At 57.8% G+C, this 17,307-nt stretch overlaps 1 protein-coding gene across 1 annotated transcript in view; it reads right to left on the bottom strand.

Annotated features, from left to right (window-relative positions):
* Positions 1-1,611: 1,611 nt before the first annotated feature.
* LOC144736933 (teashirt homolog 1-like) overlaps positions 1,612-17,307 on the bottom strand; it is a 78,788-nt gene continuing 63,092 nt past the window's right edge. Inside the window, 1 exon segment of the mRNA XM_078619628.1 lies at positions 1,612-2,678. The gene's annotated coding sequence lies outside the window, so the exon portion shown is untranslated.

Genomic DNA, 17,307 nt, shown 5'->3' on the forward strand with positions numbered 1-17,307 from the left:
GATTGTGGGTTTGTGTGGGAAGCCTGAGTCAGCATCTGTGCGTGACACTGCTAACGACAGCTGCCGTCTGGGAGCCGTGCTGGAGGAGGATGGAGGAGGAGGGGGGGGCAGACGTCGTGACAGACGAATGCAGAGCTCAGACAACAAACAAACTGCAAATGTGAGACGCCAACTCAGGCGAGCCCTGTGATCCCACTTCTCGCCGGAGCCGGGACAGAGTGGCACCACGTGCCACCACGAAGCACCTGGGATCACGTGGTACCACGTGGCGCCACGTGGCACCACGAGGCACCTGGGATCACGTGGTACCACGTGGCGCCACGTGGCACCACGAGGCACCTGGGATCACGTGGTACCACGTGGCACCATGAGGCACCACGAAGCACCTGGGATCACGTGGTGCCACGTGGCACCACGAGGCACCACGAGACACGTGCGGAGCGAGCGGTGGAGGTGGGGGGGGGGCACCCTGGAGGTGACGCCGGCGGTGGCTCCGAGTCAGGCGCTCACACACACACACAACAACAACCGTCATTCGCCACTAAGTGGCGGTGACGTCACCACGACGCTTGTGCCAGGACATGTGCACCTTGAGGCCACGTGAAGTGTCGAACGCCCGATGGCAGGAGGTCACGGGGCAGACCCAGAAGGTGCCACGGGTCGACTGACCGAGATGACCGAGATGACTGGCTGATGCACCACCTGTGCCCCCTACTGTACCAACTTGCTGTGCACACACACCCACACGCACACCCACACGCACACCCACACGCACACCCACACGCACACCCACACGCACACCCACACGCACACCCACACGCACACCCACACGCACACCCACACGCACACCCACACGCACACCCACACGCACACCCACACGCACACCCACACGCACACCCACACGCACACCCACACGCACACCCACACGCACACCCACACGCACACCCACACGCACACCCACACGCACACCCACACGCACACCCACACGCACACGCACACGCACACCCACACCCACACACACACCCACACACACACCCACACACACACCCACACACACACCCACACACTCACACACACCCACACACCCACACACCCACACACACCCACACGCACCCACACGCACACCCACACACACACCCACACACACACCCACACAACCACACACACCCACACACCCACACACACATCCCACCCACACCCCACACACACGCCACGGGCCCCGTGATGGGACCGCACCTGGGCCTCGTGACCGGACCCCACGACCGGACCTGGCTACCGGACCCGGCTACCGGACCCGGCTACCGGACCCGGCTACCGGACCCGGTTACCGGACCGCGCTCATCCCCTTGCCATTCTCCACAGCCGAACAACGCCGACCGCGCGAGCCGCGGGTCGGCCGCGCGGCGCGGCGCGGATCGTTGTTTTTTTTTCTCCTCTCTCTTCACAGAAATGTGTTTCGCATTTTCCTGGTAATTCGTCAACTGTTTCCGTTCGAATGCCGAATTTCCAACAGCCGCGGGCAATCAATCTTCGTCACGGTGCCTGCCCGCGAACAGTTGGGGTCCTTTTTAGAAGTGGCTTGGCTCGCTCCGCCTTTGACGTACGGAAATCTGAAGTCGATAATTATTTATTTCATCCTCGCACAAGAAAAATAAAAAAACACGTGGCGGTGACGGCTACTTGCCTGCATGGCAGGAGAGCGCTTGGGAAAGAGGCGGGGGGGGGCTGGGCGGGGATGAGGAGCAGAAATATATCTTGGGAATGGTTTGTTGCAATAACAACAAAAAGACATTTGTGGGAAGGAGATTTTTTTGTTGAACAATCTTGAGAAAGTGTTGATGACTCGCAACGCTCGGCGCGTCTCCTCCCCCCCCCCGAGCATTCCTGGCGCTCCCACCGACCTCGTCCCTCACGTCCGCACGCTAACAGCGGAGCGAGCACGGCGCCCGCCGCTGCCACCATTCGTCACCACGGAGCTTCGTGCTGCGTGGCGGGGGCCACGTTGACAATGGAATTGTCATTTTTTCCCCCACTCCTGGCAGCCTCTTCCACCACCCTGCTTCCACCGCCCCCCACCCCCCGCCTCTAAAAAAAAATAACCTTCCGCCCTCGCGCTGGAATTTCAACTATTTACATTCAGTGCATTTGGCGGACACGCACGGGGTGGGGGTGGGAGTGGGGGTGGTGGGGGAGGAAACGCGTTGCCCGAGTTGGGTTGTCCGGGTGAGCGGGGCACAGGGCGAGCGCGGCGCCGTGGTGGTGGCTTCGGCGGCGAGGAGGAGGTGGAGGAGGAGGAGGTGGAGCAGGAGGTGGTGGGATCGGAGTCCTCGATGTGGCGTCCGCTCCCCGCCGCCGCATGCACCTGGACGGACCGGGGCCTTCGTGCCTGAGCCGTCGTCCCTGGACTTTCATGCCTGAGCCGTCGTCCCTGGGTCATCGTGCCTGGACCTTTGTCCCTAGGCCTTCATGCCTGGGCCGTTGTGCCTGGGCCGTCGTCCCAGGGCCTTCGTGCCTGGGCCTTCGTGCCTGGGCCTTGGTGCCTAGGCCTTCATGCCTGGGCCGTCTTCCCAGGGCCTTCGTGCCTGGACCTTGGTGCCCGGGCCTACGTCCCTGGGTCTTCGCCGGGGCCTTCGTCAGGCCCTTCATCCCGGGGTCGCCTCGGTCGCTCCTGGGGACACCTGCGCACGAAACGGCAGACGGAGCGGGAGAGTAAATGTGTGTCTCTACGAGTCGATGATCATCAATGTCAACATTCTTCTTCCTCCTGTGACTCGACCAAGAACTCCGTGGATGAATTTGAGGCAACAAAACAGGATTGATGAATATTCCAAAAAATCATGCAACACAGGTTGACGTTAATTGGGGTCGCCTGGAACGTTCGTTTCAATAAATGGAATCGTCGAATGTGATTGTGACAACAATTATAATAACCCCGTGTGTCCTGAATTTTAGGCCACCCTGTATACAAAAGGCAAAGCCCCCCCCCCCCCCGTATAGCCTTCTCAGGCTGTTGGGGCAAGTGCTGTTGGCGAGTGAGCATCTTATGAAGGCCGCCAGGGCGCACGCGGATGGTGTGGCCAACACAAGGCCGCCTTTGTCTCCCCCGAGTGTTGACGTTAAACTATTAAACTATTTTACTTGACCAGGTAAGGACCCACTTGAGCTGTGTAGCTCTTTCTCAGAAGTGACCTGGCGATCGCACGTGACGGCTCAACCAAGTGGCTCTCTCCCCTACCACGCCTCTCCCCCACTCTCTCCATGTCTCCGTCACACACTAAATGTTGCCTACTCTTCCACTCGTCTTCCTGTAAGAGACCCATAGACTCACACAGAGAGCTGTAGACTTGCGTAGAGACCCATGGATGCACACGAAGACCCATAGACTCACGGAGACCAATATACACTTAAGACGATGTTTTTGTATTTTTACCAGGCAAGGCCCACTACTGATCTATACAGAAGCAACAATGGCTCCTCACAAATGATAGATAAAAATAAAGTGGCTTATCGTCGTGTGGAAGTGTACGGCGGCACAATGTTGATTCCAAATGTGGAGGCAAAAACCTGGGAGGACCCCGGATAAAAATCCACGCCACCGCGGGGAGAGAGACACGCAAATTCCAAATATATAACAGGCGTCGGGGTCGGGATCGAACCCACGACCTCCTGTATACCAGGCGAGGTAGTTAACATTTCGTCACCGTGCACCCTGTACTGCCGACTGCTGGTCATCTCGCAAACAAACGTGTACGACGCTCTGCCTAACACGGGTGAGAGGAGGTCGCCGCTGCAGGGCGAAAAGGTCGTTACTGCGAGGTGAGAGGTCATTGCCAAGGGGTCACAGGTCATCACTGCGAGGTGAAAGGTCATCGCTGCGAGGTGAAAGGTCATCGCTGCGAGGTGAAAGGTCATCGCTGCGAGGTGAGAGGTCATTGCTAAGGGGTCACAGGTCATCGCTGCGAGATGAAAGGTCATCACTGCGAGGTGAAAGGTCATCGCTGTGAGGTTAGAGGTCATTGCTAAGGGGTCACAGGTCATCACTGCGAGGTGACAGGTCACCGCGAAGAGGTCACTGCTTCGGCTTGGGGGGGGGGGGACTACATTTTCGTGCCCCCTCCCCCCATCCCCCCCCCAATGGCGACTGCTGCATCCATTGGCCCAGCGACTCCTCCCAGAGCCACGTCAAGTTTCCCAGTTGGTTTGCTTAACCTGAGCACAGCCTCAGGAGAGCAGGGGTCGGTTTCTGTGAGTCTACGGGTCTCTGCGTGAGTCTAAGGGTCTCTGCGTGAGTCTAAGGGTCTCTGTGTGAGTCTATGGGTGTCTGTGTGAGTCTGTGGGTGTCTCTGTGTGAGTCTATGGGTCTCTGTGTGAGTCTACGGGTCTCTGTGTGAGTGTATGGGTGTCTGTGTGAGTCTACGGGTCTCTGTGTGAGTCTATGGGTCTCTGCGTGAGTCTACGGGTCCCTGTGTGAGTCTACGGGTCTCTGTGTGAGTCTATGGGTCTCTGTGTGAGTCTACGGGTCTCTGTGTGAGTCTATGGGTCTCTGCGTGAGTCTACGGGTGTCTGTGTGAGTCTACGGGTCTCTGTGTGAGTCTATGGGTCTGTGTGTGAGTCTGCGGGTCTCTGTGTGAGTCTACGGGTCTCTGTGTGAGTCTATGGGTCTCTGCGTGAGTCTACGGGTGTCTGTGTGAGTCTATGGGTCTCTGCGTGAGTCTACGGGTCTCTGCGTGAGTCTACGGGTCTCTGTGTGAGTCTACGGGTCTCTGCGTGAGTCTACGGGTCTCTGCGTGAGTCTATGGGTGTCTGTGTGAGTCTACGGGTCTCTGTGTGAGTCTCCGGGTCTCTGCGTGAGTCTATGGGTCTTTGTGTGAGTCTATGGGTCTTTGTGTGAGTCTATGGGTCTTTGTGTGAGTCTACGGGTCTTTGTGTGAGTCTACGGGTCTTTGTGTGAGTCTATGGGTCTCTGTGTGAGTCTATGGGTCTGTAAGGGAGTCTACGAGTCTCTGCGTGAGTCGTGGACTAACGTTCAGCATTGAAGCAAAGAGAAATCGGCGCAAAACAACCGTGGCATAGGACAAAAGAAAGGTCACTGACGGACACGCTGCCTGCACGTATGTAGTACATATATTGAACTTCTTTCACACCGTACATAGCCAACTGTGCTACTTGAAGGTGCGGGGGTGGAAGGACAACAAACTAAACACAAACAAGCAGTTCCAAACTAATGAGTTTGCCAATCTAAATTATTATTTACAAGTGCATTGCTCCAGTGGCTGCCGAATATCGGAAGAGCGTTCCAGACGGCCGCATCATCAACATCACCTCCATCACCACCACCATCAACATCACCACCATCACCACCATCAACATCACCTCCATCACCACCATCAACACCATCACCACCATCAACATCAGCACCATCAACACCATCACCTCCATCACCACCATCAACATCACCACCATCAACATCACCTCCATCACCACCATCAACATCACCACCATCAACACCATCACCACCATCACCACCATCAACATCACCTCCATCACCACCATCACCTCTATCACCACCATCAACATCACCTCCATTGCCACCATCACCACCATCACCACCATCAACATCATCTCCATCACCACCATCAACACCATCACCACCATCAACATCACCACCATCACCACCATCACCACCATCACCACCATCAACATCACCACCATCAACATCACCACCATCACCACCATCAACATCACCACCATCACCACCATCACCACCATCAACATCACCACCATCACCACCATCAACATCACCACCATCACCACCATCACCACCATCAACATCACCACCATCACCACCATCAACATCACCACCATCATCACCATCGTGCATGTTTGTGCAGCACGATGTCGAACTGCTTTCGCCCCACTGTACGTGGCCACCGTGCTAATCGGAGGTCACTTGGGGCAGGACGACGACGCGAAACGCACGAAGCGGTTGTCAAGAGACGCGTTTCCACGCCCGACGCGCCGCAGCGTCTCAAGAGAAAGCCAGGGTATGTCGTGGCGGTGAGGGTCGCGGATCGAGGCTCACGGCGCGGCACCACGAGCCACATCGACCCTGCGCTCTCGAGCTCTTCGCCTGGGCAGTAAAGTGTTTAACAAAAACACCGTTCTGTTGTCAGCCAATAAAAAGTGGCAAAACACAGCTGCGTGCGTTGCGTCTCCGCGCGTGCTGTGCGTGCTTGTGTCCGTGCGTGCGTGCGCGTGGCCGTGCTTGTGTCCGTGCGTGCGTGCGTGCTTGTGTCCGTGCGTGCGTGCGCGTGGCCGTGCGTGCGTGCGTGCTTGTGTCCGTGCGTGCAAGTGGTGGCAAAGGGGAATGAAAATCCAGAGCGCCCCAAGCGGATCAAAGGGGCCGGCAGATTTGGTGAACAAAAGGCGGGGCCGCGTAAAACAGCGATCATGAAATACCAATAAACGTGGAGCACGCTGCGTCTCACTCTCGCGTCTCTCCATCTCTTCTGTCATCACACTCCCATTTTATATCGTGAAAGGGCGGGGGGGGGGCTAAAGTGCTTTCTGCTGCTGAGGGTACCAAACGGTGCCGCGTCCGACGCCCGTACGAGCGAGTGTCGCCGCCGCAGCGGCAGCGCCGCCGCCGCTGCCACGTGAGCTGGATCCCAACTCACGGTCAACATCGTGAGCACCTTTCACCCCCCCCCCCCCCGGGGCCCTCTCCCTAGGTCGGCTCGGCCTCAACCACTTGCCGCAGAGAGCGCGGCCACAGACATCGGTGTGCGCGGAGGCAGAGGCGGCCCGGGGTCCTGCCACGGCACGGGACGTCGCGCCGGACTTTCGTAGTGGCGCCTGCTGAATAAAACGCACTTGCCCCAGCGGTCTGCGGAGGCTACCTGGATTGAGGGGGGGGGGGTCCTTTAGCCTTTGTCTTTGTTAAAATGCAGAATGACGAAAGATAAATTCGAGATGAAAAAACTGTTCTCTGCACCCCACCCCACCCCACGCGTTTAATTTTTTTTAGGTCATGAGCAGTCGCGCCTCTCTCTCTCTCGAGCACGCAGCTCGCATTAGTCACGGCGCGACTGATTTCGGCTGAGAGAGAGAGAGAGAGGCGGGGGGGGGAGAGAGAAAAACATCCCGAATCCAACCTGACCTTAATTTAGCTGCCTCCGAGTTGTGCACAAAAAATTTAATAATTAAAACGCCAAATGTTTAAATGGCACAAAGACGAGCTCAGAGTGATTAGTCATAACGGGTGATACGGGGGGAGGGGTGGGGGTGAGGGGGGTAGTGGGGGGCTGCCTCCATGACGTGTTCATCGCTCTCTACATTATACCTCAATCCACTGCTGGATTGAGCCCCCCCCCCCCGCCGTGTTGATCCTGGGGGGGGGGCGGGGGTGGGGGGGGTGGGTAGCCTGTGACGTCACCCGAGAGGCGGCGGCGTCGTGGGCTTCGCGTGGAACTCATCCAGCAGCGGATGGGGGGGGGGGCGGCTCGACTCGGCTCATCACCCCTCGCTCCGCGGGTCGGTAAAGCGAGCGCCGCTCTGTGCTGAAGTGAGAATGAGAATCAGCATCTGTGCACTCATGCTGCAGGAGGAATCCGAAGAGCTGTGAAGCTCTTCTTCTTCACAGGTGTCCAGTCGGGGCTCAGAGCGTCACGACCACGAACAATGCCAGAGGTCACCAGCGGCCGTCCTGTGGATAGGCTCAATGGGGACAAAGACAAAGATCCCCTGTATAGCATGAACAGACTGCAGGGGCAAGTGCTGTTAGCGAGCAGCACCTATGAAGGCCGGCACTGTGGCGCACGAGGGGGTGGGTGGCCAGCACCATGCCTGGCCGCCTTTGTCTCCCCAGTGGCGATGTTTACTACACACCGCACCAGGTACTCATTTGAGGCCGAGTCGACTTAGGGGAGGGCCCATGACCGGTTCAGATGTTCGTCACCGGTGTTGGCTGGCCGTGAGTGGGAATCGAACTCGGGTCGGCGGGTTCGTAGCGCAGTGCGCTAATCGCTGCACCACCATTCCCCACTCAATGTGGACCACACAGCAGCATCAGCAGCAGCAATCATCGCCCGCGACTGCAACGCCTGGCAGGACCCTCCTGCACAAACAGTCTTGAGACTCGGCCAGGATTTCCTGGCTAAACAATAAAAATAAGAGGTAAATAAATAATTATTTACGTTTTTTTTTTAATCGAGCGGCTTTTGTTTGACAGGCAACCTCTGGGCCAGTTTCGACGTTTAAAGTCTCATCAGCAGTGTCAGGCTCGTTCACTATCAACTGTGAACTCATTTTTATTTGACCAGCGAAGGCCCACTGAGCTGTATAGCTGTTTTGCAGAAGCGACCTGGCCACCATAAATGATGGCTCAACGAAGTGACTCATCACCATCATCATCACATGGCAATTTATAGCAGCAGCCAAATACGCGTGACGTCATTTCTAAACGTGGAGGGTAAAACTGGAGGACCCGGAGAGAAAATTAGCACAACCATGGGGAGAGAGAGCGTGAGAGACACGCAAACTCCAAATATACAGCAGCAGGCGTCAGGGTCGGGATCAAACCCACGACCTCCTGCATACCAGGCGAGATAGTCAACATCTCCTAGCCACCGTGATGATGAGAGAGAGAGAGACGCAAATTCCAAATATACAGCAGCAGGCGTCAGGGTCGAGATCAAACCCACGACCTCCTGTACACCAGGCGAGGTAGTCAACATCTCCTAGCCACCGTGATGATGAGAGAGAGAGAGACGCAAACTCCAAATATACAGCAGCAGGCGTCAGGGTCGAGATCAAACCCACGACCTCCTGTACACCAGGCGAGGTAGTCAACATCTCCTCGCCACCACGAGGCGAGGAGGGCCTCAGGGAGTCAAGGCTAAACTGGGACCCCACGCGGTCATCACCGTCAGCCCCTCCCACTTTTACATAGACACGCCCACTCAGCCACCAGCGCCCCGTTCAACGCAACAAAACGCCCCGCGCGTAGCGTCACAATGGAGCGCAGAGCGTCACAATGGAGCGTCACAATGGAGCGTCACAATGGGGCGCGTAGCGTCACAATGGAGCGTCACAATGGAGCGCAGAGCGTCACAATGGAGCGCGGAGCGTCACAATGGAGCGTCTCAATGGAGCGTCACAATGGAGCGCAGAGCGTCACAATGGAGCGTCACAATGGAGCGCAGAGCGTCTCAATGGAGCGTCACAATGGAGCGCGGAGCGTCACAATGGAGCGCAGAGCGTCACAATGGAGCGTCACAATGGAGCGTCACAATGGGGCGCGTAGCGTCACAATGGAGCGTCACAATGGAGCGCAGAGCGTCACAATGGAGCGCGGAGCGTCACAATGGAGCGTCTCAATGGAGCGTCACAATGGAGCGCAGAGCGTCACAATGGAGCGTCACAATGGAGCGCAGAGCGTCTCAATGGAGCGTCACAATGGAGCGCGGAGCGTCACAATGGAGCGTCACAATGGAGCGTCACAATGGAGCACAGAGCGTCTCAATGGAGCGTCACAATGGGGCGCGGAGCGTCACAATGGAGCGTCACAATGGAGCGCAGAGCGTCACAATGGAGCGTCACAATGGAGCGCAGAGCGTCTCAATGGAGCGTCACAATGGGGCGCAGAGTGTCACAATGGAGCGTCACAATGGAGCGCAGAGCGTCTCAATGGAACGTCACAATGGGGCGCAGAGTGTCACAATGGAGCGTCACAATGGAGCGTCACAATGGAGCGCAGAGTGTCACAATGGAGCGTCACAATGGAGCGCAGAGCGTCTCAATGGAGCGTCACAATGGGGCGCAGAGTGTCACAATGGAGCGTCACAATGGAGCGCAGAGCGTCTCAATGGAGCGTCACAATGGGGCGCAGAGCGTCACAATGGAGCATCACATTGGAGCGCAGAGCGTCTCAATGGAGCGTCACAATGGAGCGCAGAGCGTCTCAATGGAGCGTCACAATGGAGCGCAGAGCGTCACAATGGAGCATCACATTGGAGCGCGGAGCGTCACAATGGAGCGTCACAATGGGGCGCGCGCGACAACTCCGCCCCGCGTGTGCACGTGCGCTAGGGGCGGCGGTGGCCGGGCGGACGAGCCGGAGCAAAGTCCGTCGGCCCACGTGGGCCGGGACACCGGAGTGGTGGGACAGCGGTGGGCGCGTTCCGTTTTGCTGCAGGAGACAGAGCGCCACGTCCCAGCCACTGTTTGACTCGTTTCAGGCTGAGTAGACCCAGCGGCGGGATGTTAACTCCCTCGCCCGGTACGCAGGAGGTCGTGGGTTCGATCCCGACCCTGACGACGCCTGCCGATGTTTATTTGGAGTCTGCGTGTCTCTCTCCCCGTGGTCGCGTGGATTTTTCTCCGGTTTTTCCCTCCACGTTTAGAATCAACGTCACCACGCGTTTAGAGAGTTTGTCCACACGACGGTGATGATGATGCTGAGAAGCCGTTTGTGTTGAGCTATCATTAGTGACGATCAGGTCGCTTCTGAGAAAGGGATTGCACAGCTCAGAGTGGACTCTACCCGGTAAAATAACAAAAATAGTTTAATGTTTTAGTTTGATTTGGCAGTGAGCAGAATTGCCTCTCCCCGCTCTCTGTGGTGGTGGTTGGGGGGTAGGGGGGGTAGGGGGGGTAGGGGGGGTAGGGGGGGTAGGGGGTGGGGGGGGTAGGGGGTGGTAGGGGGGGAGGTGGTGGGGAGGAGGGGGAGGGGGCACTTGGGGGGGAGTGGGGAGGAGGGGGAGGGAGGGGAGGAGGGGGCACTTGGGGGGGGGGGAGGGGGCACTTGGGGGGGGGAGTGGGGAGGAGGGGGAACTTGGGGAGGGGGGAGTGGGGAGGAGGGGGAGGGGGCACTTGGGGGGGGGAGTGGGGAGGAGGGGGAACTTGGGGGGGGGGGAGGAGTGGAGAGGAGGGGGAACTTGGTGGGGGGGGGAGTGGGGAGGAGGGGGAGGGGGCACTTGGGGGGGGGAGTGGGGAGGAGGGGGAACTTGGGGGGGGGGGGAGTGGAGAGGAGGGGGAACTTGGGGGGGGGGGGGGAGTGGGGAGGAGGGGGAGGGGGCACTTGGGGGGGGGAGTGGGGAGGAGGGGGAACTTGGGGGGGGGAGTGGAGAGGAGGGGGAACTTGGTGGGGGGGGGGAGTGGGGAGGAGGGGGCACTTGGGGGGGGGAGTGGGGAGGAGGGGGAACTTGGGGGGGGGGAGTGGAGAGGAGGGGGAACTTGGGGGGGGGGGGGGAGTGGGGAGGAGGGGGAGGGGGCACTTGGGGGGGGGGGAGTGGGGAGGAGGGGGAACTTGGGGGGGGGGGAGTGGAGAGGAGGGGGAACTTGGTGGGGGGGGGGAGTGGGGAGGAGGGGGAGGGGGCACTTGGGGGGGGAGTGGGGAGGAGGGGGAACTTGGGGGGGGGGGAGTGGGGAGGAGGGGGAACTTGGTGGGGGGGGGGGAGTGGGGAGGAGGGGGAGGGGGCACTTGGGGGGGGAGTGGGGAGGAGGGGGAACTTGGGGGGGGGAGTGGAGAGGAGGGGGAACTTGGGGGGGGGGGGGAGTGGGGAGGAGGGGGAGGGGGCACTTGGGGGGGGGGGGGAGTGGGGGCCACGTCAAGAGAGATTGATGAAGAGCTCCCCACTCGAGACTGGAATCCAGGCCACGTCCCCAGGGTGGGGCCCCTGCCAACGTCACCGGACCCCGATAATCGCGAACGTCCACGCGTGGCGCACACACGGAGCGGGGGGCGGGGGGGCGAGGAGGCTCCCCCCCACCCCCCCCCCTTGTTTACCCCACCGGAAGGGCCGATGTTCTAGAGTTACGTCTGTAAACGTCCGTCAACACTTCCCGACAGAGCGCTCAGCTCCGACGCGTTAAATGTCACGCGGAAAACAAACGCCAAATTCAACGATCTCTCTCTCCTCTCTCTCCTCTCTCTCTCTGTCTCCTCTCTCTCGCTGTCTGTCTCCTCTCTCTCTTTCTCGCTGTCTCCTCTCTCTGTCTCCTCTCTATTTATGGGGGGGGGGGTCGCGGCGAAACATTTGGCCGCTCGATGAGCGACGAGGTTCTTCAGCTTTGGAGAGGCGCAGAAACTAAACGATCAAACTATTTTTTTTATTTTGACCAGGTACGGCACCCCCCCACTGAGCCGTGCTCTTTCGCAGAAGCGACCCTGGCGATCACAATTCATAGCAGATCACCCAAGTGGTCGTCATTATCATCATTATCCTCATCATCATAATCTTCAATCATCATTATCATCATTATCATGATAATCATGATAATCATTATCACCATTATCATTATCATCATAATCATGATCATCATTATCACCATATAATTATCGTCATCACCATTATCATAATCATAATCATTATCATGATCATCATTATCGTCATCATCATTATCATCATCATCATTATCACCGTCATCATGATCATCATCGTCATCATTATCATCATTATCATCATCATCATCGCGTGGAAATTTTAACCAGCAGCCAAATACTCCAAACGCGTGGGGCTGGCGGCGTTGTGGTCGGACAGAAAAAGCTTCTGCCGAATCTTTCTTGGCAAAGCGCAGAAGTTGTTTCTCTTTGAAAAATGGCAGCGGCGGCGGCCACGATAAGAGACACACACACACAGAGACACACAGAGAGAGACACACACACAAAGACACAGAGAGAGAGAGACACACAGAGAGAGTGGCACACACACAGAGACACACAGAGAGAGTGGCACACACACACAGAGACACACAGAGAGAGTGGCACACACACACACACAGAGACACACAGAGAGACACACACAGAGAGAGACACATACACACACACACAGAGACACACAGAGAGAGAGACACACACACACAGAGAGAGAGAGCGACACACACAGACACACACCGAGAGAGAGCGACACACACACAGAGATACACAGAGAGACACACACACACAGAGACACACAGAGAGAACACACACACACACACAGAGACACACAGAGAGAGACACACACACAGAGACACACACAGAGAGAGACACACACACAGAGAGACACACACACACACAACAACAACAACAACCGCCATTCGCCACTAAGTGGCAGTGACGTCACCACGACGCTTGTGCCAGCCCAAGTGCACCTTGAGGCCATGTGAAGTGTCGAACGCCCGCTGGCAGGAGGTCACGGGGCAGACCCAGGTGCCACGGGTCGACTGACTGAGATGACCCAGATGACTGGCTGATGCACCACCTGTGCCCCCTACTGTACCAACTTGCTGTGCTTTAGCCACCCGGCGCTCCGCTCGTTGTTGTGAGCGTCGCTCCTCCCCCCTCCGTTGTTGTTGGAGGGCGACTGCCTCCAACTGCCCAGTAGCGTTCTTCACAAGCCTCCACAGAGGCCGATCTTGACACCGCTGGTACCAGTCATGGGCAAAGTCCACTCAGCTCCACATCCTTCTGTACCACATCACTCCATCTCTTCTCCAGGCCGTGCCACGCCCGTTAAGCCCCCTCGATCCGGCCGAACAAAAGCTTAGGAATGCGGTGGCTGGACATGCAGGCAACATGACCCAGCCAACGCAGCCTTGCCTGCCGGAGGAGCTCACCGATGGGACTTTTGTCCAGATCTTTCAAGGACTTGTGAGCTCCTCACACAATCCGGCCTGGTTAAACTCAGGATGGATCGTAGGCAGACCAGCCGAAATGTTTCTAACTGGCGAAGATGTTCCATTAGGGGGGTCCACGTTTCGCAAGCGTAGATAAAGGAAGGAATGACTCTGGCCGAGAAGACCCAAAGCTTTGTGCGGAGCGACAGACCAGGTAGCTTCCACACAGCGTTACGCAACGGATGAAAAGATAATGCCGCTCGACTGATTCGGAGTGAGACTATCTGCTGTTAAACCGAAGCCGGTTATGAGCACACTGTCCAGGTATGGGAAACTCTTCACTCTCTCCACAACTGCCCCATCACCGATTGGAGTTGTGGGGGTGGAGTGTTCGATGGTACAAAATACCCAGGCAGGTGCTTCGTTTTGGTGGGGCTGATGGTGGCACGCTCCAGTCTCAGCAGCAGCATCTCCAACTCCTCCTCTGAGTGAGCAGCAATTACCAGATCATTGGCATACATAACATGGTTGAGCAATAGAGAGCCATCCCTTCACCACACCCGGGCATCGATCAGCCTCCCATTGTATCTGTACCAGATGGAAATTCCTCTGGTACAGCTATTGAAGGCTTCACGAACTACGTGGTCGAAATAGATGTTAAATAATGTAGGAGCCAGAGGACATCCCTGTCGCATCCCAAGGTGTACTGGGAATGGCTCCGACCCCCGACCACGTAGTTTTACCCGGGCCAAATCACCATCATGAAGGTCCTTAATGATCGTGAGCAGAGGGTCAGGGACTCAGAAAGCACAAAGAACAACCCAGAGGCCAGGCCTACTGATGGTATCATAGGCCTTGACCAGGTCAATAAAGCAAAGATGTAGGTCTTGTTGGAATTCCCTACACCTCTGCTGTAGCAGAAAGACAAAAAATATGGCATCTGCAAGACCGCCCTTTCCTGAAACCGCATTGGGGCTCCGCAAGCCTCTCCTCAGCGTGCCTAGCAAGGCGATGTTGAATAATCCTTGCCAGGACCTTTCCCGGCACACTGAGGAGTGAGATGCCCCTGTAGTTGTTACAGTCTGTGCGGTCCCCTTCTTAAAGAGGGGGACCACCAGGGCATCCTTCCAATCCTGCGGAACCCGTCCAGTGGTCCAGACTGTTATGATGTCATGTAGGGCAGTCTGTGCACAAACGCCACCCTCCCTCAGCATTTCGCTTAGGAGATCATCTCTGACCGGTGCCTTTCCTGGTCTCAGACTCTGGATCACCTTCAGTACTTCCTCAACAGATGGTACTTTAGCCAGCCACTCACAGGGGGTGACTTCTTCCAATATTTGAGGCACCGCAGCCTCGGCAGGGTCATCCCCACTTCGTGCCACGTTGTTATCCAGGCTGAGGGATGTCCCCTCCCCCAGGACCTCACAGAAATGCTCAGCAAATCTGCAAACCTGTTCCTGGGGGTCGGAGATTGGATCACCGTTCTTTCCCCTAATGATGGTAATAGGTGTGGCGCTGCAGGTTACTTTCACACACATTCACACACTCACACACTCACACACTCACTCACTCACACATTCACTCACACACTCACACACACACTCACTCACACACTCACACACTCACTCACACTCACAACCTCGAGCTCCCGAATCAGACACCCGCACGGGCGGCGAACTCACGGTCAGAGCGGCCCCCGGGGGGTTGGTCTGGTGGTGGGGGTGGTGGTGGTGGTGGTGGCAGATTATGGAGTCGCGCGGAATTCTGGCAGCGGGATGTGAAGTGACACGTGACAGACTGGTGTGTCACTGCCTGGAATTGACAGATGCCACACCTCTGGGGAGGCGCTGTTACCAAACACCGATACTGACCTGGGGGTGGGGGGGGGCTTTGGTTGGTTGGTGGGGGCGGCAGGGAGCGTGGGGGGGGGAGCCCGGGGCTCGACTGACGTTCGCATCAGATCACTGCCGAAAATATAAACAGCTGTGCCGCGCGGGCGGGAGGGCGAGAGCCCTCGACGGCTTTCTTGGTGACCCATGAACTCGGCTTTCACGCGTCCTCAACAGCCCACAGCCACCACCCCCCACTCCTCCTTCTTAGACGGCGGTGCTGGTTGTTGCTGACCCGTTTTTTTTTGGGGGGGGGGGTTTGTTGGGGGGGGGGGGCAGGGAAGGGAGGAGGGGTGGAGGGGGACATTGCTTAGCAACCGTTGTGTTGTTGTTGTAAAATAAAAATGGGACGTGACGCTCGCTCTGCGGTTTTGAGTCGAACATGTTTTTTTACACAAAACCACTGCGAGGGATTTACGGGGGGCGGGCGGTGGGGGGCAGGGGGGTGTAAGGAAGCTGCCCCGGTGCTTCTCGACATTTCTGGGCATGCGTGGCGGACAGCGACAAACGTCAAAGAGGAAAATAAGAACCCTTCACCGGACATTGTCGCCCGTCTTTGCAATGACTTCCGCCGCAGTGTAACATCAGCGCACGCGGACCACCCAGCCCGCCCGCACGCCCGGCCACCCCGTCCGTGCCGCGCCGTCACCGCCACCCGTCACGGGCACCGGGCCACCCACAGCCGCTCCGGGGCTGAACGCACCGGAGGCGGCCCTCGCCGCTCTCGGCAAACAAATCGAATCGTCGAACTAAACTGGAAAGGGACGTTGTTTTGTTTGTTATTGTGAGCAGGCGAGGCCCACCACTGAGCTGCCGCGTAGACGTTGTTCAGAAGCGACCTGGCTGTCGCGAGCGATAGCTCGACGAAGTGGTGGTGGCTCACCATCACCATCATCATCCTCACCGCGTGGATGTGCATAGCGGCAGCCAAACACTCGAAACGGGTGACGTCGAGTCTAAATGTGGGGGGATCAAACCGGGGGAGTGGATGGGGGGAGAAGTCCAGGATCGGTTCCGGATGTCGATTAGCCCTGGCAGGGATCGAACGCGGGTGGGCGGGTTCGCAGCGCAGCGCGACCTGGCTAGCACAGATGCGGCGCAGACGAACACAGAGACACAACAACGGCACAACAACAACAACACAACAACAACAGCAGCTGTCGTTCACCGCTAAGCGGCGGTGATGTTAGCGCAGCAGTTGTGCCAGGCTAGGTGCACTCTGAGGCCACGTAAAGCGTGGAAGGCTCACTGCTTGACAGGAGGTCACGGGGCAGACACAGGTGTTATGGGTTAGGTGACTGACTGACAGACAGAATTTGACAGACCAGAACAATGCAAACCCAGCCAATGTCCATCATCATTACCATCATCGCACCTCCGATTGGCACGGTTGGCTGCGTACGGCGCGAAAGAAGTTCTACGCGCGTACGTGCATCCATCATCATCATCACCAGGGGCAGGCAGTCAGTCAGGGAGGGAGGCAGACGACGCGGAGAGAGAGAGAGAGAGACAAGACGGGCCGCCCCTGTGCGTGGGGCCACCACGGCCCTGACAGGCGCGGAGAGGCGCCACTCCTGGAAAGCGTTCCAGAGGTGCGCGGGCGAGGGGGGGGGAAGGTAAAGGTGGAGAGACAGATTGACGATGCCCCGTGTTGGGGGTCCGGGGAGGGGTGGAGTGGGGAGGGGTCAGTGGAGTGGGGGGGAGTGGGGGGGGGAGTGGGGGGGAAGTGGGGGTGGAGTGGGGGGGGGAGTGGGGGGGGGGAGTGGGGGGGGGAGTAGGTGGGGTGGGTAGAGTGGGTGGGGTGGGGTAGAGTGGGGTGGAG

Source organism: Lampetra planeri, chromosome 63 (assembly GCF_965212315.1).
Source record: "Lampetra planeri chromosome 63, kcLamPlan1.2.h2, whole genome shotgun sequence".
Taxonomy (NCBI): domain Eukaryota; kingdom Metazoa; phylum Chordata; class Hyperoartia; order Petromyzontiformes; family Petromyzontidae; genus Lampetra; species Lampetra planeri.